General features: G+C 37.5%; 1 protein-coding gene and 1 non-coding gene across 3 annotated transcripts in view; one reads left to right on the forward strand and one right to left on the reverse strand.

Annotated features, from left to right (window-relative positions):
* The window catches only part of SAMD3 (sterile alpha motif domain containing 3), a 114,654-nt gene that overhangs the window by 56,902 nt on the left and 32,809 nt on the right, over window positions 1-24,943 (reverse strand). Inside the window, exon 1 of one of the 2 annotated variants that reach the window (XM_032484904.1) lies at window positions 15,049-15,060. The exons of the other annotated variant lie outside the window; for it this stretch is intronic. The gene's annotated coding sequence lies outside the window, so the exon portion shown is untranslated. Of the gene's footprint in view, window positions 1-15,048; window positions 15,061-24,943 lie in introns of those variants that run through there. 2 annotated transcript variants of the gene reach the window in all.
* Window positions 3,220-3,325, forward strand: LOC116665563. Its single transcript, XR_004322221.1, has one exon. It is a non-coding gene; the product is annotated as a U6 spliceosomal RNA (small nuclear RNA).

Genomic DNA, 24,943 nt, shown 5'->3' on the forward strand with positions numbered 1-24,943 from the left:
TACAAAAGTGTGGTATGTATACAAGGGAATATTACTCAGTCATAAAAAGAATGAAATCTTGCCATCTGTAGCAACATGGATGGACCTGGAGGCTATTATGCTAAGTAAAATAAGTCAGACAGAGAAAAACAAATACTGTATGATTTCACTTATATGTGGAATCCAAACAAAACAAAACAAAACAAAACAGAATCAGACATTGACAACAAACTGGTGGTTGCCAGAGGGGAGGGAGTGGAGGGACAGACAAAATAGGTGAAGGGGATTAAGAGGTACAAACTTCCAGCTCTAAAATGAATAAATCACAGGGATGTAATATACATATAGTGAATAATATTGTAACAACTTTGGGTGGTGACAGTAACTGGTCTTACCTCAGTGATCATTTCACAGTGTATAAAAATACCAAATCACTTAGTTATACGCCTGAAACTAATATAATACTGTATGTTAATTATAACTCAGTTTTAAAAAGTAAGGGTTCAAGTAATGGAGTCAGACAGCTGAAGTTCAAAACTTGGCCTTTCCTTTTTTTTTTTGCACGAATGACCTTGGGCAAATTATATAACCAAGTCTCAGTTTCTTCTTTTGCAAAAAGGAAGATAATAAGTGTGCCTGCTCATAGGGTCATGACAGTGTATGAAAAGCAAACAGCAAATGTTGACACAGCATTAATTGTTATTTTACTAACTGTGATTTTAATAATAGTGTGGAGTGCTATTTGCTTAGTGGGCCAACTTTGTGTACGAAAAACGTCTATCTTCTAAGGTGCTTCACAGAAGAATTGGCCAGTGGGGAGATAAAGAGAGCATTTCACAGGTGTGGCACTCGGGTCTCGGGTCATTCACTGTGACACAAGCTGAGCTTGTGCTGTTTCTGATACTCAAAGACAGACCTGGCTAGAGGCTTCAGAAGAACAGTCCAATGAACTTGTCAGACCCTGAGGTCTGAGGGCACCGTCCTTTGTAAGACTGATCTCACTTCAGATCCAGTTGCAAGTTTAGGGGTGCCCAGGGCCACCGTCACTTCTGAACAGCTAACTACAAATTTGGATGTCCCCACAACCACTGTAGGTTCCATAATTCACTAGAAGGCTCACAAAACTCACTGAGAGTACGTATGATCATAGTTTCATTATGGCAAAGGGGTATAAATTAGAAGCAGCCAAGAGAAGAGACATTTAGGACACAGTCTGAGAGAGTTTCAAATGCAAATCTTCCATCTTCCTCTAGATGTGGTCCCTTCCCAGTACTGAAATGTGACAGTACTCAGAGCATTGCCAGCCAGGGAAGTGCTCTCAGTCTTCGGTGTCCAAAGTTTTATTAAGGGTTTATTAGGTGGGCAAGCTTGATTGATTCACAACAAAGACATTTCCATCACTTGGCAAATTCCAAGGGTGAGAAGTTAACTCCCAGGGACAAAGGCCAGCCAAGTCCTTTATGATGCTGACAGTAATTGTACCGAACTGCACTGAGCTCATGGGATCTGTAATCACTGGGGAGATAGAGCATAATGTGTGGACCCAGTGCCCTCTTTCTCCCCGAACACCCTGAAAGCTTTTGGTTTCAAAGACTAAAAATAACAGGAAATAACAGGAGGAGAACTCTTTCACAGTTCACAGCAGACCACAGCCACAGGACTCTTCAGAAACTCCTGAAAACCATCCAAATTTGCCACATCGCCTTGCTGAGCTGACCCAGATACAGGGCAGGGGAGACGTGAGAACCTTCTTTATATTCTGCAACCCAGTTTGCCCTTGAAGTTTCCTGCATTCAGGGGAGAAATAGGCAAGTGAGGAACAGAAGAGGCAGGGGACAAAACAGAAACCTCTCCTTTCCTCTGACTTCTTTCAAAGAAACAAACACCAGCAACCAAACACTGTCTATTCATTTCTAAAATCAAACGGAGGTATTAGCTGAATTCATGGGGTAATTTGCCTTCACACATCACCCAGGTTTCACCTTTCCCACTTGGGGTAAGGAACCACGCCAACAAATTATTCTTAGGCAATCTTGGCCTAGCGTGGAGGTGGGCCAGGATGGTTAGGAGTTTTGATTTATACTGTGAAGTCTGCTAGGAAAAATAAAAACCAAAACTGTCCCCAAATGGATTTGTCATCTTGTATAAAGCCCCTGATTATTAGACAGCCTTACCTCCCTGATTTGTTAATGATTACTGACATTAAATTTCAAGCTCAAAATGGAAAGGATTTGATTTAATATTCAGATTAACAAAAGCTTCGTACGGTCCTCCCAGCCATCCAGCGATGTGAGTGAAAAGCAAATGAGGTCATATAGAATTCTGAGTTGAGTGGAGAAATAAATGTCAAACACTTGCTTGAGTTTCAATTTGACTGTGATTTCGTAGGGAGGAACCACTTTGAAAAACCAGATTGGCTGAAGGTGACATTTAGCCTTTGGGTAAGCTAGGTTTTCCTTTTCAATCAAAACCCTGAAGTACAATCACTTGATTTCTATCACCATGGAAGCTGACGTGCTGAAGATTAATCTAGCGCTTGAGAGTAAAAATCAACTGTATTTTAAAAATTAATTTTATGGAAAATTACTCTCTAATATATGCTAATTGCTTCTGCAGTTGAGACCAAATTACTTCCTTTTAAAAAGTGAGGTTTGTGGGTAAGCTTTTCATATGTTCGTACAACATGAATACAAACCCATTCACTCATATGGTCATTCTAGGACAATTCTATAGGTTTTTCAGAACTATGTTTTGTTGTTTAATTACATTTAGATATACATACTGGTATGCTTCTCAAAATACCTAAATTCTTAGAGTCTCTTTGGGAAAGAAACCTTTCATTAGGGATTGCAATTACATGAATTTTGAATCACTGCTGATCAGATAATGTTCCCTGATTATTAGCAAATCCAAATAATAAATAGTTGACATAAAATGACTGACTCTTTTTTTGCTTTTTTAATAAATACAAAATATATTTTAATATTTTTGGTTGAGAAACACACTTATTTAAAAAATAAAAATAATATTAAAAGAAATACAGAGAAGTCTCTTGTTCCTATTCTTGTCCTCATCTACCAAATTCCCCCTCCTTGTAGGTAACTCTGTTGATTATATTCTACTACTTTTACATTATTTCTATGTGCAAACATAAGAGAACAGAAGTATGTATTCTGATGCTTCTTCATTCTGCTCAAAGGAGCACACGAAACACATTGTTCTTACTAAAGGTAAGTTTCAGTGCTCACTTCAGCAGCACATGCACTAAAATAGGAAAAATGCAGATAAGATTAGCGTGGCCCCTGCTCAAGATGACATGCAAATTTGTGAAGTGTTCCATTTTTTTTTTTCACTTCAAAACCCAGAATTTTATAACTGGCATAAACATTTCCATTGCATCAAAACAACAGAATACCTAGAAATAAATTTAACCAAGGAGGTTACCTATACTCTGGAAACTGTAAAACATTGATGAAGGGAATTGAAGATTATACAAGGAAGTGGAAAAGATATCTTGTGCTCTTGGATTGGAAGAATCAACATTATCAGAATGGCCATGCTACCCAAAGCAATCTGCAGAGCCAGTGTGAGCCCTGTCAAAATGCTCATGATAATTTTTCACCAAACTGGAACGAACAATCCCAAAATTTGTATGGGACCATGAAAGACCCAGAATTGCCAAAGCAAAAAAACAAACAAATAAATAACAAACAAACAATTAAAGAATATCCAACAATAAAAAAAGATATTTCAGAATTATTTCCTTATCAGAGCAGCTGTGCAGCACATTGTGTGGATGCACCACTGCTTCATTAGCCAGTGTCATAGTGGTTCACCTGGGTTGTCTCCAAACTCCTGCTCATAGAAGCAGTGTTGCATATTGGCACATGCCATTTATTGTAAGTACAGGGATCTGTTCACTATATTCCCCAGAGAGAGCTTGCTGGATCAAAATTAAATGCATTTGTCATTTTGGTAGAAATTGCCAAATGCCCTTCATAGGATTTTATCATTTTCTTCATTCCTACTAGCAATGTGGAAGAGTGACTCCTCTTCCCCCTCCTTGCCATGGTGTGTTGCCAAACTATGGGCTTCCTATAACTTTTATGTAGTTAGCTGAGGTTTAACTTTTATTTCTCTTAAGTGTAAAGTTAATCATTTCTTCATATGTTCAAGACCCGTCTATATTTTTTAGGTGACATTCATGTATCTGTTAGTCATTTGACTATTTCCTCCCAATATTAAAGAAATTTTTTAAAAAGTAACTTTATTAAATGAGTTATTTATATTTATTAAATTAATTGCTGTTTATTGAAGTTTAATTTATAAACTGAGCACATTTAAAGGGCATAATTTGATAAATTTTCTCACACACACACACACACACACACATATATCCATGAATGTATGCCACAATATGGATACAGATATATATGCATATATCATATATATATATTCCTTGACACCATCACTATAATCAAGATAACAAACATTTCCATCACCCCAAAAGTTTCATAGTCTACCAAATCTGCATAACAAACTTGACCTAAGAAGTAAAATGGTTGTCCTTGAACTTGCAGGAGGACCCTGCTTGGAGTCTGCCCTACCACTGATTCTTCTATCCTATGGATGGGAACGGGTGGTCTGAGACTAATATTCATTCTCTGTCATGCCAGAGGTTGAAAGCTCATTGTCCTTATGTATCTTCCTAAAATGTTTTAAATTTCATTGTGATTTAAAGGGAAATGGAGAAATCACAGTTCTTTTTTTTTTTTTCTAGTTTTGAGATATAGTTGATGTACAACACTGTAAAAGTTTAAGGCTTACAGCATCATGATTTGACTTACATACATCATGAAATTATTTTCACAATAAATTCAGTTAACATCTATCATCTCATATTGACACAAAATTTTAAATGAAGAAAAAAAATTTTCCTTGTGATGAAAACTCTTGGGATTTACTCTTTTAACTACTTTCATATACAACATACAGCAGTGTTAATTACACTTATCATGTTTTACATTATATCCCTAGTACTACTTACCTGTAACTGGAAGTTTGTACCTTTTGATCACTTTCATTTAATTCCCTCTCTCCTCACCCCCACCTCTGGTCTTTTTTTCTATGAGTTTGTTTGTTTGGTTTTAAATTATATTAGTTCCTGGTAAACAACATAGTGATTCTGTATTTCTATATATGACAAATTATAGTTCTTTATATTATAGTTCTTTAAATTAACAAACTGAATTTATATTTTAGTTTTATTATAATAAATATGAAAGTATTTATGTTTTTCTCTAATGAGTTAACTAAACTACTAATGGAAAAAGTATATATATATATATATCTAGCAATAATGTATATGATGACATGAAACGACTATATAGCATGTATACATAAATAACCATATATATAACCAAATTGTCAGCATTCCCAATATTTTATAAAATTAATTTTATTTAGCTAAAACCATATGCACAGAAATAAAACCCCAACAGCCTTAAAACTAGAGGCCTAACAGCAGTGTGATAAAATTTGACGGTTAAGCCAAATAACTGATATATATTTAAAAAGGAAATAGTTTTGGAGGATGGTAGGTAGATTATTTTAACAGTTAGTATTCGTTCTCTCCTTATAAAAGGTAATGTATAATGATATTTGGAAATCAAGAATAATTTTTTAATTTTTCATTTTTGATTCCATCAAGTAAAATTTTTAACCAAAATGCATCCTGTGAGTAAGGAGGAACAATAATAAGAGACTATGTTTGACTATTTTAAAAACCCATCATAAAGAAAGATAAAAAGATAAAATATACACAAAAAAGCTTGGTCTAAGAACTGTAAGGTTCTAAAAAGACCTTACGAAAGGACATGAGAAAGCGGGGTACCTGACCCCCTGCAGTTCTCATGCCCACATGGACACTGAACTCATTACTCTCTGACTGTGTGTCTGGAGCACGAAAGGATGGGGCACAGGAAGTAAACGTGGTAGATGTTCTTCCCTCAATTTCTCAGACATTAAGAGTGGAGGAGGGTGCCTGGGAAACACCTAAAGATAGCATCTGAGACCGTCCGGAGGCTGCACAGCTACCTTGCACCCTTTCATTTCCTGACTTAAAAGTTTCTCGCTCTTTCCACGATACTGCTCAGTGGTGTGGGGTGTTCCAGTGTCCTGTGTGTAACTAAGAGCTAGAGATGAGTAAGTCGTAAACCAGCTATCTAGCAAATACCCTTCAGTAGATACATTGAGGTACTTTACAAGCTGTTCTGAGACTAGGTTGATTGAATTTAAAAATCTACAAAGAAATTTGAAATATTACATCATTAAAGAAAACTCAGCATTGAAGGCATTTCTTGGTTTTCCCATATTAGAGCTATAAATTCACGGGAGTTGAGAACCAAAAGAGGCTGAAGATATGTCAAGTCCAACTAACCTCTACTGTGGGTGAGAACACTGTTGAGGGCAAGAGGGGAGGGAGAGGAAGAGAGAGAGGAAGGAGCGAGCACTTGGGGGATTTGTCTGAGGTCTCACAGTTAGTGGCAGAAAAAACTACTACTGGCCAGCACATCCTACTGTGCGAGTGAAAACCCACACGCGTATACTTATAGGTTGGCTTAAGCTTTGAGGGAAAATTTGTTTTGCTTTCCATAAAAAATTTCCTTTCCTTTCCACAATGCAGGTATTTGGGTCCTGGACCTGAGAAAAGTGTAACATGCCACTTGACACACTCACTATTGGATTGTCCCAATGACAAGCTAGCTGGGACCAGAGTCTACTTCTCTTAATAAGAGGGTTTGAATATACAGGTGAAAACTTTTAATAAAATTGTTTCATAAACAAACAAACAAAAAAGAGGGTTCGAACTTAAGTCCAGCTCCCCAGAACATCATTGGCTTCCCATGGTGCTGGGCAGCTGGCATCGTGTTAACACCTGGCACGCAAATGCCTTCTCCATGAAGCTGTTCTCACACTCGCCCTGGATGAAGGCAGAACACCAGAAGAGTTGGCTCTCTCTCTCCCGGGATGCCATCCCAGGCTGCAGTGGTATCAGCACAGTGCCTGGCCTAGCGTGCCTCTCCATGGGGAAAATGGGAAAAAGAGGAGATTCTCTGCATTCTCCTCTCTTGCTGACCTGGGCTCTGGAAGTTTTCTTCCCAAATATAACCTTTTCCTTAGCCTACACCCTAAGATGCAGAGATGTCCTCTGGAGCCCTGCAGCCCCACTGCTGATCAACCCACCTGGCACAAGTGTCTTATCAACAGTGCCTCAAAGGGTCTTAGTAAAATATCGACACAACCAAAGCATAAAAGAGGGACCACCTGGAATAAGCCATAATACTCAGAGACGACAAAATGTCAGAGAGGTGAGTAATCACAGAATCTATCTGTGAGGTCAGAGGCAAAGGAATTTTATTTAATTTGATTGATAGACTGACGTATAGTTAATATACAGTATTATATTAGTTTCTGGTGTACAACATAGTGATTCAAAAGGTTTACAGTTTATTATGGAGCATTAGCTATATTCCCTGTGCTGTGCAATATATCTTTGTAGTTTACTTATTTTACACATAGTAGTTTGTACCTCCTACTCCCCTACCCTTGTCTTTCCCCTCCCTTCCCTCTCCTTACTGGTGACCACATCTAGCATTTTAAATCATTGAGGCTTATATCAGTTTCAAAAATAATCTAAATGTATGTATGAAGAATTTATAATAACGTGTCCCAGTGGGCATCTGTCTTTGCCTGGACTCCCTTTCCTTTTGGTAGTACCACCTCTGTGCTTTGGGACACATTTCCTTTCTCCTATTGCATCCATCCTTGGTGAGCTGTCAGTCAAGATGACAAGGTACCCTCTGGCCAGGGGGAGGCCACAGGGCTCCTGCTGGACCAGCTGGATTCTCCTTGCTTGAAATTTGAATACTGATGATGTGACACTAGGCTGAGAACAGCTGCAGCGGATCTGTTCTGCTGCCTCCCAAGAGCCTGTTCTGCAACTTAATCTTCCCTTTGATTCTACTGGTACCCCAAAATCTTTCCAACATGTTTCCTTTTTTTTTACTTAAGTTTCATAGTCCTTGTTTCATTGTTTCTCTAGCTTGCAACAAAGGAAACTTTACTAATGTGTATAAAAATATTTTTTATGTGAAATTAAAAATCAAAGTAGAAAATTCTCCATATAATATAAAAACAACTTTGAAAAACTTCTATGTTTGGAAGAAAGACTGAGAAGGAAATACTGATGCCACCATTATGTGTCCCTGAAAAATGGGATGGAGATGATTTATGTCCTCTTCTACATTTTCAATGATGAATATTTATTATCTTTTAAAATAATTTTAATTAAAGGAAAAGAATTATAATAATTTAGAAATATGAAAAATTCTTGTTATATTAGCATAGCTCTCAAAATACAGTAGGAATCTTAGTCCTAATTCATATCATATATACCACCACTACCAACAACTACAAAAACCAGTGGGAAAAAAGCCTTAAAAATAAATGCCAACGTTATCTGTTATGATTCTTCAACTACATGTGTTAATATAACCTTTCAGTGCAACAGCATCTAAAGCCTCCTGATGGGGAAATTTTCCCTGAAGCAGGTGGCCTCATTTCTCTCTCTGGTGCTTATTTATTTATTCATCAAATATTCTTTAATGCCGATTACATACCAAACACTATTATAATGCTCGAACAATGAATTAGATCACAAGTCTGCAAACTTTTTTTTTTATAGAGGGCCAGATAATAAATATTTTAAGCTTTGTGGGTCAGAAAGTTATCTGTCTCAGCCACTCAACTCTGCTGTTGTAGCACAAATCTCCCACAGATGATGTGTCAATAGATGGGTGTGAAGGTGTTTCAATGAAACTTTATTCACAAAAACAGCGAAAGCCTCTGTTCTGCTAGAGCTTGCTCTCCAGTGGGGGAAAGAATGTTCATAAGTAAGTAAGCAAATAAAGTAAGATATTTTGAATAGTAATAAGTGTTGTAAAAGAAATCAAACAGGCAAGATGACAGACAATGACAAGGCAATGAGGGCTACAATGATCAGGTTTGCAGGGAAGGCCTCTTTGAAAAGCATGCAGCTGGCCCAGTAAAGATCTGGGAAGAGAAGGCTCCAAGCTGAGCTTCCCAGAATGACTTGTAGAGTAATGTCCAGAGCTGGCCCACCAGCAAGACGCTCCCTCTGCCCAGATCAGGAAGCGGAGCCATAATAAAGACCGTGGGGACGCACTGCATGGAGGAAAATTTGGGGAAATGCAGTTGGGATGGGATGCCTTCAGCTTAGGGGGGCAGTTAGCTCTGGTGGCATCACTTTAACAGCTGGAGTCAGACACTGCGGGGGGAGGGAGCAAGTCTGGGGTCAACAGCAGGCTGTCACTGGGCACCAGCTCAGGTCCCTAGTTGCCTGGGGGTATTCAGGGATTCTGCTGTGCCAACCCACTAGTGTTAGTCTCAGGTCGCTGAGGTAAGGAACAACAGCCTCTTCCCTGATTGCTCCTGCCCCACAATTCCAGGGACCTCATCTTTGCTCACAGCTTCAGAGCTCCCTCATATGCCAGGGCAGATAACTACATGGGGACGAATGTCTGCTCGTTATGTCTCCACTTGAATCCCAGCTACTTTGCTGTCCTGGTGAGTTAGGGTGGATATGCAAGAGAAATTTTAAGACTCCCTTTTCCTCTCCTTTTTAACATTTAGAACCTGAGTACTCTGCTCTCTGCTCCCCCTTCTTGGGGCCCTCCAAGTTTGGCTGAGTCTTTCCGAGACAAAGCTTTCCCCTAAGTAGGAGGCACCTCTACTTCCAAACTGTACCTCCCAGGGCTCACCGCTCTTTCCTAAGAGAGCAGAGAATACAAAACAGGAAGAGAGAGTGGGCGCTGGCATCTGCAATGTTAGATGCTGTGGACTTGACATCCATTATCTCAGTTTTAACCACCTCCTTACAAGGCAGGGAGTGTTCTCGTTTTTTCAGTTTAACAAACTTAGGTTCAACAGGGTTTAACAACTTGCACAAAGTCACATAACTATTAGGCACAGAACCAAGATTTGAGCTGAGTTCTTATTAAATTCTGAGCTCTTCAATCATGGAAAATACTCACTATGTGCAAGACTTTATATGTATACAATCCCACTTCTTTTAAAAACCATTAAAAATCATGAAGCTTAGTAGTTTCCCCCAAGGCCAATGGGGGGGGGGGAAGAAGGTGTCTCCTGTCTATGTTACACACATGTACACACTCATACATACACACACACACCACAAACGCCCCATTAATTGTATAATAAAAATCTTTAAAATTCATCTGCTGCTACTTGTATATTTACTTTGTTCTCATAAGTATATACTGTCTACAACTTGATTTTGGATTCTTTGTTTATGTCCCTAGATGAAAAGAGTAGGTGCCATTAAATTCTCATTAGATAAACGTCTAGTAAAATTTTAATCAGTTTGCAAATATAGAATAGAAGGTAGATTTCAAATAATGGCCCTTTTCCTGTATAAAGAAGACCGTTAAATTTGTTCCTAGTAAACTGAAAGTATATTTTAATTGGATTCCAAATTTTATTTTATTGGATGATTTGATTTAGAGGAAAATATTTCCTGCCTTTGACAAAGAATAAAATTTCTGTACAACAGATAATTTGAAGCTTCACTAACCTTATGAGATGTGTCATATGAGTGACTGAGACACTTGGATGGTAGCAATTTTCATTAGCAGGCAGCAAAGATAGTAGTTAAAAATGGACTCAAAAGTCATAATGTCTAGAGTTGATTCCTGGTTCCTTCATTTACTAGCTAATGCGTGTTTAGCTATGTCCTCTTGAGTAAATTATTTAATGTCTTTGTGCCTCGTTTTTCTTCACCTGTAAAATAGCTCAGTGGTATACCAACTTTATAGGATTGTTGTGATTAACTGAACGGTGCTGTAGAGCTGTGTAGAACTAAACTATAGAACTGTGTCTGACACCTAGTGAGCCCTGAGTAAATTTCGCTGTTTTTACTTCCAAGCCACATCCTAGGAGATCACAGCTATGAAGAATGTTAGCGCACATACTTGGAAAGTAGCATTGTGCCTGAAATGCCCCGATATGCTCACGGAGACATGAATTCCGATACAGGGTGAACTCTCTGTAGAAGTTCCAAAATTCATTTGAATCTGGCATATTTAGGGTACATGCCTATGAATGCCCATAGGAAAATGTTCCACAGAACATTGGGAATTACAGCCTAAGGCATAGCTATCTTCAAAAAAAAAAACAAAAAACAAAAAAAAACCCAAAAACAAAAAACTAAGCTTGTGCGGCAGGTGCTAAACTAATTTGAAAGGTAGTTAAGAGGTGTTTCTGCTGCCAAAGTACGAGGAGAAAACACACACCATGATCAGAAATGTCTGGAGACTCTTAGGACTCAGCATGGAAAGGGAGCAAGTGATGCTATTTTGATTTGACATCTCTACGTTTCACCACCAGATCCGATTCATAGTATCCAAACCTCTCACTTTTTCAGTGCACTGTGTGTACTTGAGTGTAGTTGAGAGGAAGCGCTCCCTTTCACAACTTCTCTGTGATAACATCTCAATTCACACTGACACAGAACTCAAAGAGAGGAAGTGATTTTCCATTTAGATCAGGGGTCACTGTGTTCTGTGAGGAGGATGTGCACCACTGCCCTGTGTGTTTTATAACCTAGTAAAGGGAAGTGCTCCCCAAGAGCACCTCAGTGGCCACAACACAATTAAGTGGAGACTCTTGAGAATATGAGCTTCTCAACTTTCCTTTGGAACAGAGCCATGAATGGGCCTCAGGGAATATAATGAACCTCTTGAAACATGTGTCAAACTGTACATAACAGGGTGAGGCAGAAATGATACGAAGTGGCAACTGAGGTGGATACTTAAAATTTATGCCAGCTTCTCCCATGTCTAGAAGTGGAGTTCAAGTGTTGCCCTGAAACGTTTTTTTTTTTTTTTCTGTTTCGTGGCAAATCACTTGGACAAGGTAAGAGGGTGGTAAATGTGTAATAGACACTTTAATAACTCTCAAGTTGACACATTAAGATTTCATTCATGCAAAGCTAGTCTCAGGGAAGTATGAATCAATCCGCAAATGGAGTTAGTTGCCAACCAAGGGGTATTCCTGCTGTATCAGTTAAGTTTCTTAGCTGCAAGTAGCAAAAGCCAATTATAGCAGATGAAGCAAAAAGAACCAGTTTATTAGAGATTCAGTAACTCATAGAACCACTGAGAGTCCTTGAAAATCAAGATCAAAACTAAACTTCTAGAAAATATATAAGAAATCATGATACACAAAAATGTTTTACATATATATCACATTTTGTATATTTAACTTTGAAACTATGTAAATATGTTACATAATTATAAAACAAAATAAAAACTTGAAAAAGCCATCCCTACAAACTGAAAGCAAAAAAAGCAAAATGAAACAAAGGAACACAATAATATGTGAAGCTGGCATAACCACACAAAAGTGGAATTATTTCAAATGGCTCTTAAACTCCTTAATTTGACTGTACATCACTAGTGGATGTACTGTAAGGACAAAAAGAACAAAAAAAATCATAAACTCTTTTCAGTAATCATATCTTTGGTGGCAGTGCTGGTATTGTTGGTATTGAGACTGCTACGTTTATATGAAATGGGTAATTATATTGATGTTAGAAAATAGGATTTTAGGTGTGGGGAAAAAGCATTTAAAAATGTGAAACAGAAAAATCTAAAATGAGATCTCTCTACCTGTAAACTGGAACTTGAAATTCCAATATGAACTCATGATTTATTTAAAATGTATAAATATATAATTTTATTATATTTGCATATATATAATTTTGACCACTGAAAAGGTCCAGAAACATTGAGCCCTCCTAGAACAGATTATTATCCCTAAAAACTATTTCCAAAGGAACCAGTTCTCTTTGGAGAAATGACTGAGTCCCAGCCTAAGGCAAGAAGTGATTAAATAAGGCTGAGTCTTTCTGTCATATCAGAAATTGAAGAAGCTATTAAAGATTCTTGTTGTCATATCAAAAGGACTCAGGAATCAACTTCAAAATGCTCCCAGTGAACAAAGATGGGACAATTTGAGCATCAGTATGAATCATCTCTTAAATGGATTGAAATACATCAAGCAGATTTAAAGCCATGAATTCATAACAGAAACCATTGGGTCAATCACCTTTGGAAGATGCTCGGTAAACAACCCAATATTTTGCAAACTGGTAAATCCCAGAACAACAACAAAGTCAGGTGTCTATCCTGTCTTTCCTGTATGACATGTGCCTCAGGACAAGCATGTAGTTAATGAGAAGTTTAATTTTATTAAAGTATTTGGAGAAAACATGAAGAAATTGCTAGCATTACGTAGCACTTCTAGGTCTCTACTAATTTTTGGATCCTGTGTCCATCACGGTCTAGTGAGGTGCGTCGCAACTGCCTATCTCCAGTGTTTCTGGATATTCCTGCTTGTGTCTTGTTTCTTTTATGATTTGTTGTTATTTCATTTGGTTCATAAGGGTTCATAATATACTTGGTGTGAGGTGCATTCGGCCCTTTGCTGTGTAGCTCAATATTTTGCGCCATATTTCCACCTTGCTGCTGTCGCATCACAGACACACATTCTGTGTGTTAGCATTTTACTGGTATACTTTGGCTGCCCCTGTTATTGTGAACTGCTATGATCGTTTTGTTTTTGGTGTCTTTTGTGTTCCAATCTGAAAACTTTGATTCGTGTGCTTCTTTGCCTCTACTAACAAAAAGTCACTTACAGCATTTCAAAATTTATTCAGACTTGATAGCCAGTGGTTCCAACAAGGGACCACCTGGTGTCTGGATCAAAGCCATACTGCAGGGAGCTGTGTCCTCTCCAGTCTGCCTCATAAGCATCTTAATCTCTTTTTTCCTTTTATCTCATGAATACCCCAGACAGTTAGAAAATGCACAGAAATAAAACCACAGTGGAGGAGTTGGGGGCCCACCTCGTGAACAAGGGAAAACGTTAGATGTCTGAGGAACAAACAGGAAGAGCACTGCTTGACACCCAGGGGACGCCAGTCTGCCCACTGCATCTGTCTGCCCCACGCCACCCTAGATTCCCGTAGGGGCTCAGCACAGAGAAGGAAGCCAGGAAGGTACTCCAAGCTCGGCAATATCTGGCACTGAAGAAATTAATGCTGACCCTATCAATGGATAAAACTCTGCGGTAAAAAGCCAGCCTCTCCTTCAGGGGTGAGGGGTAGGGAGAGAACGCTTTAGAGAAAGGATCTGGGTTTCATTTATAAGCAGCTTGGCTAAGACGCCTCTTAGAAATCTTAATGATGACTCCTGCTTTTATTCTTGGAGCACTAGGAAATTTTAAATTGATATTAGATGGCTAGCAGGAAAAACTTGATTAAAACCATCCCTCAAGGGCAGAAATATCATCGATGTCCAGCTCACAGAGCATCTGATAAAGCGCTCAATACTGGGTCTGTAAAACAAGCCTGTGCACAGGACTTTGGAAAAGACAAATAAAATAAAAATCATCAATGAGCTAATTGTTCAAATATCTGCTTTTCCAGACTTCCCTTCCCTTTCCTGGAAAATTTGGTAATACAATTTGGGTAGGGACCAGATGCATACCCCACAGCCATAAGTCTGGACCATGCTGGTTATCAGACACCCCAGGAAAGAACATAAAAGCGTTGGCAGTCTAAACAATCAGCATGATTTGGACACAAGGTCCTGAATTTAGCTCTTCTTTGTCTTTATGACTCTAATATTACTCACTCTAATTGCCCAAAGAGTACTTCTTCCAAAGCTATCTGTCTTATTCTAGTAGAAACAGCTTTAAAAAACCAAAAAACCAAAAACAAACCTTGTTTTCATTTTTTCTTTGCATCCAAACCTCATTTTTGAGAAAGACTGGTGTCTGGGAACTTTCAGGAGAGAGACTCTGATGCTTTCACTCCAACATTTCACAGCTATGAACGCTGTGAACACTGGCTGGAGTTCTGCCGCCCCAGGATCGATATTTTAGCTGCTGCATCGTCAGACATACCTGTACTCCAAGGCATACGTTTTCAATCCTATTGTACAGGATTAAGGAAACAAGGAGCAAAAGTGAGAAACCAGCAGGAGAGTTGTGCTAACTGGGCACAGTGAAATGACAAGCTCAAAGGATATTTGACATACTCTATACTGCTTTCTAAAAGTCACCAGTCTAGACCCAGCTCATAAGCACATGAGTTATGGGACATGGAGAACCAACGATTTGAAGGTGCCCAGGAGGACCGATCTCAGGGCAAGTCCTTCATCAAAGAGGCATTCCCAGAGAAGATATGTTTCTGAGTAGGACTTGACATCATACTGGAGGTTATCTAGGGGGAGAAAAACCTCTCTGGTCATTTCATGTTCAAAACAGTCTCACTGAGACCCAAAAGCAGTAAGAGGAAGTCCAGAAACAAGCTCTATGGTCAAGATCTACAGGAAGGCGTCCTGATGACATCAGCCAACCCTGGTCAAACATGGTGCTCGATACTAAACAACATGGTCCTCCTGGGAATGAAGTGGCGGGAATTAGGTGAGGGTGGAGAGGCACGTGAGCCCTCACATTGGTCTGCAATATATGCACACTACTATGGGTGTGGATTTGAATCATCGATGCCACAGTGAGACAGGTTTGTTAGATTCATAACTAAAAACAGGCATAAGCTTAGCACATTTAATAAAAGTACAGTCCACCCTTGAACAACAAGGAGGTTAGGAGTGTCTATCCCCGTGCAATCAAAAATCCATTTAGCTGGACTTTCCCAAAATTTAGCTGGTAATAGCTCACTGTTGACTGAAAATGTTACCGATAACATAAACAGTTGATCAATACATATTTTGTATATGTATTATATACTGTATTGTTACAACACAGTGAGCTACAGAAAAGAAAATGTTATTAAGAAAATCATAATGAAGAGAAAATACATTTACAGCATGTATATGTATTTATTGAAAAAAAATCTGTGTATAAGTGGACTCTTGCAGTTCAAAACTGTGCTGTTCAAGGGTCAGCTATATTCCCAAAGACAGCCACAGAAATAACACCATTTTTGGACACAGCAACATAACACATTTGATACCTTCCAAGGCTTTCCTCCTCTTGCTCTAAGTTCTCAACAGAGGGTCTAATCGCACCCTTACCCTTGACTCAATGCAAGGAGACTGGGAAGAGATGGGGTGAGGAAAGGCTGTTGAAGCAGCTATACCTACTAAATAAAAACCTCCCTCTCTTCACATCTGTACTGAGATACATTTCACATAACATGAAATTTACCCATTTAAGTGTATAGGTCACTTAAATGGGTATATTTACAGAGTTGTGTAATCATCACAATTAAATTTTAGAAAATTTATATCACTGCAAAAAGAACACATAATTCGCTGTCATTCCCCAAGTCCTCCCTCCCCACTGCTCCAGCCACAGACAGCCTCTCATCTACATTTTATTTCTTTGGATTTGCCTATTCTGGACATTTTGTATCAATGGAATCATATAGTGTGTGGCTTTTTGTGTCTGGCTTCTTTCATGTAGTACACTGTTTTCAAGGTTCAGCCATATTGGAGCAGACCACGTAATATTACAGTGTATTAATGTGCCATATTTTGCTTATACTCATTCATCAACACTGGCATAAGTTAGGCTCCTCAGACAATGGAGAAAGCCACACTAATCGGTATAAAGGCTCTTCTTCCTTCCTGTCTCAGAGACAGATTGCTTCCTGAAAACATGGCTGCCTGTGTGAATGTCCTACTTTCCTCTGCCTCCACTGGTCCTCGAAACCAAAAAAACTTCAGGAATGCTCCTGTCAACAGCTACTACCCTTCAGTGGATGTCTTTTACTTTTAAGAAATATAGCTTTCTAGTCCTGCTGATATCTCAAGCTAGTGAGTTTTCTTGCCCATTAAATTATCTTTGGGTGTATCTTCCCTCCACTTCTTTCCTTAGAATTCTTGATTTCCCTGCTTGACCTCAGCTATTTTCAGCAGCCTTCGTCTCTACTTCAGAATCTGGAAAATTTATTTTCTCCCAGTTTCATTTTTTTTGAGTGATTTGAAGCTCTAATGTGATTTCCAGGAGCAAAAGGGAAGAATTTTGAATTAATGCCACCATGTACACACAAGAAGTCAACCAATAACATTTCACATAGGAAACTCACTTTACCTCACTAGGCTTTATTCATTCACTTGCAGTTATTAAATGCCTACTTTGTATTAGGTCTTCTCTTAGTACAATGAGGTTTTGAATTTCTAGCACTAATGTTTGAACACTTTTTGATTTTAATCCTATTAACTGATCTTACTTTATAGACATTTTTCTCTACCACTAAACAATTTAATTTTTTAATGCCTGTTAGTCAGTCAAAACATTAGCCCTGGAAGTGAAGAAATAAAAGAATGTGAAGATGAACCTACAAAGAATAAGAAAATATTTAAATGTATAATTGGACAGAAACCCTATCCTGTTAGTAATGGTCATCTGCTAACAGGGTTGATTTAATGTAATAATAATTATCATTTATTGAGTGTGTTTCATGAATCAGACACCACACAAAGCTTGTATATTCTTTATCTCTAAATCTTCTAGCAATTTTACAACATATACATTATTTATTCTTTTTATGTATTAACAAACTAACGATCAGAATAGCTAGCCTAGGTTTACAGAACCAGTCCGTGATACAGAGTGAGGATTCTAATAAATTCTGTAAGATCAGATCTATGCCCATCAATTCCTCTATATTATCTCACTTACCCTACTCTTCAAATGTTTACAGTGAGAGGGTAGCCGTTATTTTTTTTTCCCTTCTCAACTCTTTCCCTTGATAACAGAGTTTTCCTCCTACTAGGAAGGCAGATAAGATCAGATTCTTCTCTTCCTGCTCATCCGTCCTTCTCTTGTAAAGAAGTTGGGCATGTAGCCTCATTCTAGTCAAGAGGACTGAGGAGGAACCTGCTGGGAATCTTCCAAGGAAAGGTTTTCTTCCTCAACAACAAAAAATGATGCACAGTAGAAAGTACTCCTATTTTTTTCAGCCACATTTGTGTCTGTATGTCTTGGATTATAGCAGCCACCCTGCAACCATGAGGGCCAATGTAAGTACCCAGCAGATGAGCTGAAGATGGCATACTGGAAAGATGGAAAGAGTTGAATCCTTGATTCCACTGACGAGCTGCTTAATGGAACTGCTGCATATCCATGGAACTCCAGGCTTCACGCCTTTTAGCACGATTAGAAATGAGATCCTTACACCAAATTCTCTTCTGTAGCTAGTAGTTGTAACATTAAAACATAAAAGAATTTGTTGTTTAAAGTATTTATATGCTCTTTATATTGAATCTAAGACAATAATTTATAATTGTACTCCAGAGATCTTTTAAGGCTTTTGATGACTCTATACTAAATCTTGACTATTTACTGCCATGTAAAACTGAAGGACTATTTTTCCTTTTGCATATCCATTATCATTCTATTTTTTAAAGCCATTTTATTGAGGTATGACTGACATGTAAAAAGCAATACATATTTAATATATATGACTTGATGATTAGAGACAAGTATACACCTATGTGACCATCACCACAATTAAGCCCTTAAACTTACCCGTCGTCTCCAAAAGTTTCCTTCTGCCTCATTTATTTATTTATTTTTGCTGTAAGAGCATTTAATATAATGTTCTTAGCAAGTTTTTAAGTAGACAATATATTATGGCTTACTGCATAATCCTAGTTTTATGAGGAATTTAAAGTAGTCAAACTCATAAAACCAGAAAGTTGCAGAGTGGTTCCCAAGACTGGGAGGATGGAGAAATTGGGAGGTGTCAGTCAAAGAAGACAAACACAAGATGGATCAGTTCTGGAGATCTACTGTATGCCATTCTCATTCTTTACAGAGTATTTTCTTGCCTGCTCTGATTCGTGAAAGCCAATCTTCTTGCTCTGAGAGCCCTCTAGGTTTTACTGCTTCATTTCATTTTCTTTTTCTAGCAGCAGCGTCTTTGTCCCCTGACTTGTCTGTTTATGATTATATGCGTTGTCTATACACTCTCCTCTCCAGTTTTCATGGAAACAGATGTTGCTGCCTAAGCTCTTTCCCCAATGTAATAAATGAAACAGGATTGGAATAAAAACAAAACATTTTTTGGTTTCAAATTTGTTTTAAACATCCAACCCAGATGTTCCAGCTGATCCAGATGCCATTAAATGGATGAGTTCACTTTTCTATCATTCTGTAAGGTGCTTAACTCAGCTTTATGAAATTGCATGAAACAAAGGTATTTTACAAGCACTCAAAAATCATTATTTGGCAAGCTCACATTCTTCTGGGAATAGCTGCTCTGTTAATAATTCTCTGAAACCTTTTTTTTTTTTTTCTGGTGTACAAGTCTTTTGGCCTCAATAACTGCATTGGCCTGATCCAGAGTATTTTAAAAATAATAGAGAATTGGGTCAATATAAGTAGTTGTCATTCACTTAATCTATTTTTAAAATAAAAGAACAATTTAACTGCTGATAGATTAAGAAAACCAGTGAGTCCAAGGCCATTGATTCTCTGTCCCTCAGCAACTGTTCCCACCACCTCGCTACACTGACTCTCCTCTCCAGTAGAATCAAACTTTCTAGCAATGATTCATATCTAACTTACTCAAAATGTTGTAGCATCATTGAGGGTTTTTTTTTGGGGGGGGGGTTGGAGGTAATCAGGCTTATTTTTTTTTTAATGGAGGTACTGGGGATTGAACCCAGGACCTTGTGCATGCTAAGCATGTGCTCTGCCACTGAGCTCTACCCTCCACCCCTCCATTACTGAATTTTTACTTTATAAAATTCTACTGACTTTTAAAATATTTTTGTTAAAGCTATAACATACACACAGCAAAATGTATGCATTTTAAGTATACACCTGATGATTTTTAACATAAGTATAAACATCCAGCAACTTGGCATTTGGATCAAGATGTAGAACATTTCCTGCCACCTAGGAGACTCCTTTGTGCTCCTTCCTGCTGATACCTTTGAGGTAATTATTGTTCTGACTTATGTTATCGTAGAGTTTTGCCTCTTCTTGAACTTCATATAAATGGAATCATATAATCTATGTTATTGTCCACAGCAATACATGTTACTGCTTGTTCATATTCATACTATACATGCTGTTGCATTGTAGTAGCTTGATCTCTTTTAAACTGTTGTTAGTATTCCATTGAATGAATACATGGCAATACATGGGGGGTCTCTAGTTTTTTCCTATTATGCAGAAAGCTGTTTTGAACATTCTTGTGTATTTCATTTGGTCTTCTTTGTCTGGTATTAACATAATCATGCCAGCTTTCTTACTTTTATTGTTTTCATGGTATATTCTTTCCTATCCCTTTACTTTTCATCTCTCTCTCCCTAAATACTTAAGATTCCCCTCTATTCCTAACTCACTGAGAGGTTTGTTTTTTTTTTTATCATCAATAGGTGTTTTATTTTGTCAAATGTTTTTTCTGTGTCAATTGATATGATCATATGATTTCTCTTCTCTGGCCTGTTGATGTAGTGTATCATATTGGTCAATTTTCAAATGTTGAACCAGCCTTGCATACCTGGAATAACTCTCACTTGGTCATGTCATATAATTCTTTTCATATATTATTGGGTTTAATATGTGAACATGTTTGTTGAGAATCTTTACATCTAAGTTTGAGAGAGACTGATCTGTAGTTTTCTTTTATTATACTGTCTTTGTATAGTTTTGGTATCAGGATAATACTGGCCTCTTAAAATGAGTTTGGAAGTTTTCCTCCTCCTCCATTTTTCTTGAAAAGATTATGTAAAATTGGTGTTAATTCTTCAAATGTTTGGTAAAATTCTCCAGCGAAACCATCTGCGGTGGAGATTCCTTTTCTGAGAGCTTTAAAAAAATATGACTTTAATTTCTTTGTTATAGAAATTTTCAGATTATCTATTTCATCTTGGTTGAGTTTTAGTAACATGTGATCTTTGAGGACTTGGTTTATTTTCCCTAAGGTGTTTAATTTATGGACATAGCATTGTAGTATTGCCTTACTATCGTTTTAATGGCTGAGGATTGGCAGTAATAGCTCTAGTCACCATCCTGATATTGATGATTTGTTTCTTCTCTGTTTTTATTGTGTCATTTTGCTAGAGTTTTTATAATCAATTTTTTTCAAGGAATCAGCATTTTCATTGATTTTTCCGTATTGTCCTGTTTTCAATGTAAGTGACTTCTGCTCTTTATCATATCCTTCCTTTTGCTTGCTTTGGGTTTATTTTGCTCTTTTTCTTCTTTACTGAGGTAGGAACTCTCACTGTTTATTTGAGACCTTTCCTCCATTCTAATATAAGCAGTTAATGCTATAAACTTTCCTCTTGGTTTTGTTTTACCTGCACTCCACATATTTCCATTGTGATTTCTTCTTTGAGCAATGAGCTATTTACAGGTGTGTTGCTTAATTATCAAACATTTTCTAGGTATCCTTCTTTTATCAAGTTTTATTCTAATTTCATTGTAGTCCAAAAATAAACTCTGTATGATATCAACCCTGTGAAATTATAATTCTATAACTTTTAAGTCTGTGAAAATACTTCAATTTTGTACAACTCCTCTTTTTAAAATTGAGGTAATTCATTTTTATAACTGAAACAAGAGCTAATAATGGAGATAACAATGAGATTAAGTGATTTTTCTGGAAGTCTCAGCAACTGAATAAAGTCGCAATCAGAACGAGAATGCAAGTCTTCCGATCTTTAGTGATTTTCTACAATCCCTTGCTTCCTTGTCTCCCTGTTTAAGTTCATTCATTGACTTCTTTGCTAGTTCGACTCTCTCCATCATACTGTATAGGACTAATTCAGCCTTTCTTACTATACCTTTTCCCTGATAAACTATTAGAGACTTTTAATTACCATGTGGGTTAGCTCTTACTATTATTTTAAAATTTGGTCTTTTCTATCTTATATTTTTTCAGAAGGACTGGCCTCAGGGGTTTTAATTCTTCTGTTTTCTCCTTTCATACGAGCTTAGGGCTGGGCAGACAGCACTTGATATATATTTATTAACTAATTAAATCCCCATGCTAGTTTTTCATTTTTCAAACAAACAACTTGCTTTTAAGTTTATTAATAGCCAAGATTTTACAGTTAAAGTTTGTGTTAAAATTTTGGATTAGAGTAACTCCCTTAAAAGTCCTTAACTTGAATGTAGGTGAGCATCAACTGCTAATCTTTCCTAGGATAGAGAAGGATGCAATAAAAAAACTAAATATTAGAAAATAGAAAACTTTTTAAATGTACCAAAAAGAAACTTATATTGAACATAAGACACTAAGTAACAACCATATTAAATAAATCATACTAATATAATAAAAAGTACCATAAAGTACTACTATTAGAACTAATAGCTAACATTTACCAACTGCTTTCCATGTCAGTGATTGTTTTAAAATTCCAACAACCCTATTAAGAAGGTTGTAAAATATAACAAATCTTATAATTCGGGTACCACTACATTTATTCTGTGTTTGTTGGGGATTTCACTTTGAGTATAGTCTGACTACATCATGTCAGACTACATGGTGAGCTGGTTACATGGGCCAACACAATTCTAGTTTCATGGAGGCTGAAGTGTGTTCTGGGAGAAACAATTTCCTAAGAGAAGGAGGAGACAGGCACTTTGAGAGGAACAGTAATAAACAGAAGAAGAAAAGGAATTCTGGATACAGTATGAGATTCATCACTTGTCAGCTTTTAGAATAGCCGCTATTGAAATGTTAGGCTTACAGAAAGCAGGTGCTCTGTAAATTAAGGAAAGGAAACAAAAAGGAGAAGGAAAAGAAAGAGTGAAATACAGACAGGGAGGGAGGAATGGAGAGAGAGAGACAGAGAGAGAAGGGAAAAGAAGAAAAGAAAGAGAGAATGAAAGAGCTCTGTCACCGGCACAAAGAAAGCACCACATTTTTGGAAATTAACAGAAAGGACTGCCCAGGGGAGGGGCACCTCTTCTCTACAAATCACCTAGCAACTTCAAGCCCCTGAGAGCAGTTGTCGGGGATGGCCCCTGGAGGCGCAACAGAGGTTGCTGCAGGACGAGAGGTCGAGGGGCAGGAGGCAGAGTAAGCACGGGGACCTACCTGTCCCACGTGGAGTAACAGTGTTGCTGAGGTGCCTCCTGCCGACAGAAGCAGGGCTGGTCCCTGGGGGAGCAATAGGGCACAGCAGAGAAGGCAGTACCCAGAAGGAGCAAACTTGTACATGAGATCCCTTCAGGGTTTCTAGAAACACTTGGGGAGGGGTGTACAGGATACTGAGGTTATGAAACTTGCATGTGGGGAAAAATGAGCCAGTAAAATCTGCATGACTCTTATTAATGAGAACTTCATGTGTGCCCAAAATGGCACAGAAAAATGTTGGCAAAGCCCAGTGGAACTATAGTTTGCCTATAGATGAGAAGATTGGCTTGCTCCAAGCCATCACAGCTAGTGAGTAGAGAAGCCAGGATTGGAATCCAGTCTGGCTCATTCCAAAGATCATGCTTTTGGTCCAGTCTCCTCAAAGAATTAATTCTAATATTTACTGAGCAGCTACTAAGTGCAAGACTATGTATTAAACTCTGTGAGGAAAGTCCCTGTCTTCCAGGAACAAATGATCTGCCTTGTGGTTTTGAAGGTTTATTTGTGGTTCTGAATGGAAATAGATGGTTGGATAGAATGAATTACTTCTATAAGTGCTTTAAAGCCTAGGTGTCTATCTTTACAGATATCTTGGTGACCTTGAGATTTAACTTTATCGCTGTTATTCATAAAAGAAATTTCTTTAACAACCATAGCCATCTGGACAGTGTACAAAAGACAGTTGTCATTTTGTTCAGAATAACCTGTAATTATGAGCAACAAGTCTCTGATCATTTAAACAGCTCTTCTTCAAAGTATTACTATCATTTCATAGCAAAATGCAAATCATTCCATGAATTATACATGTGATACTGACATTAAAGTCAAATTAAAATTGCTTTAAAGTATGTATCTTTGAAAATTTGTTAAGACTTTATGTATTATGCAAATGGGTATCAATTATTACTGGTTCCATAAATATTCTTGGACCTCCAGCTCCACATCTGTAAAGCCTGGAGGTATAGCTGGATATCTTAATAGTTCCCATGAAACTATGAGTCAAACAGAGGTTAACTCCAGATCTCATGATGTTTTCTGGGGCTTTTTTTGGCCTGAAGCAATCTCTTCTTTCTGTTTCAACTTCAACATCCCTCCCAGGGATTTTGGGCAAGAGGATTAAACAAATAAGAATTTCCCTATGTAGTTACACCTAAGTCAGGATGTGATCACTTACAAATGTAAACCATAGATGGTCTAAAAATCACTTTTTCAGAAATTCCCTCTCCAAAATATTTTCATATGGCCTTTAATATGATCTTGTAGATACATTAATACATTGATTTATCTTATTCATTGTAATAGTTACACAATGTTTTTGTTGTATGAATAAATAATAACTTATTTAGTCAGTATCTTACTAATGGGTTTTAAGATATTCTCAGGGGTTCAGCACAAGGAATACAGCCAATATTTTATAATGACTTTAAATGGAGTGTACTCTATAAAAATACTGAATCACTGTGTTGTACAACTGAAATTAATATAATATTGTAAATCAAATGTGCTTTAAGAAAAGTTTTTTTAAATAAATAAAGGTCCTCAGGGGATTTTTGATATTATAAATAATACTACAGGAAATATTTATGTACATATTCCTTGGAACATTTGTATGAATAGATCTGTCAAAATTCCTAGAAGTAAATGACTGGGTCAGTTGCTGCTTCTGCTTTCCAGATTCCCATTCACTACTCAGTCTGTCATAATCTTCCTTTTCTCTTCCTTTTTACTGAA

This window comes from Camelus ferus, chromosome 8, assembly GCF_009834535.1.
Source record: "Camelus ferus isolate YT-003-E chromosome 8, BCGSAC_Cfer_1.0, whole genome shotgun sequence".
Lineage (NCBI taxonomy): Eukaryota > Metazoa > Chordata > Mammalia > Artiodactyla > Camelidae > Camelus > Camelus ferus.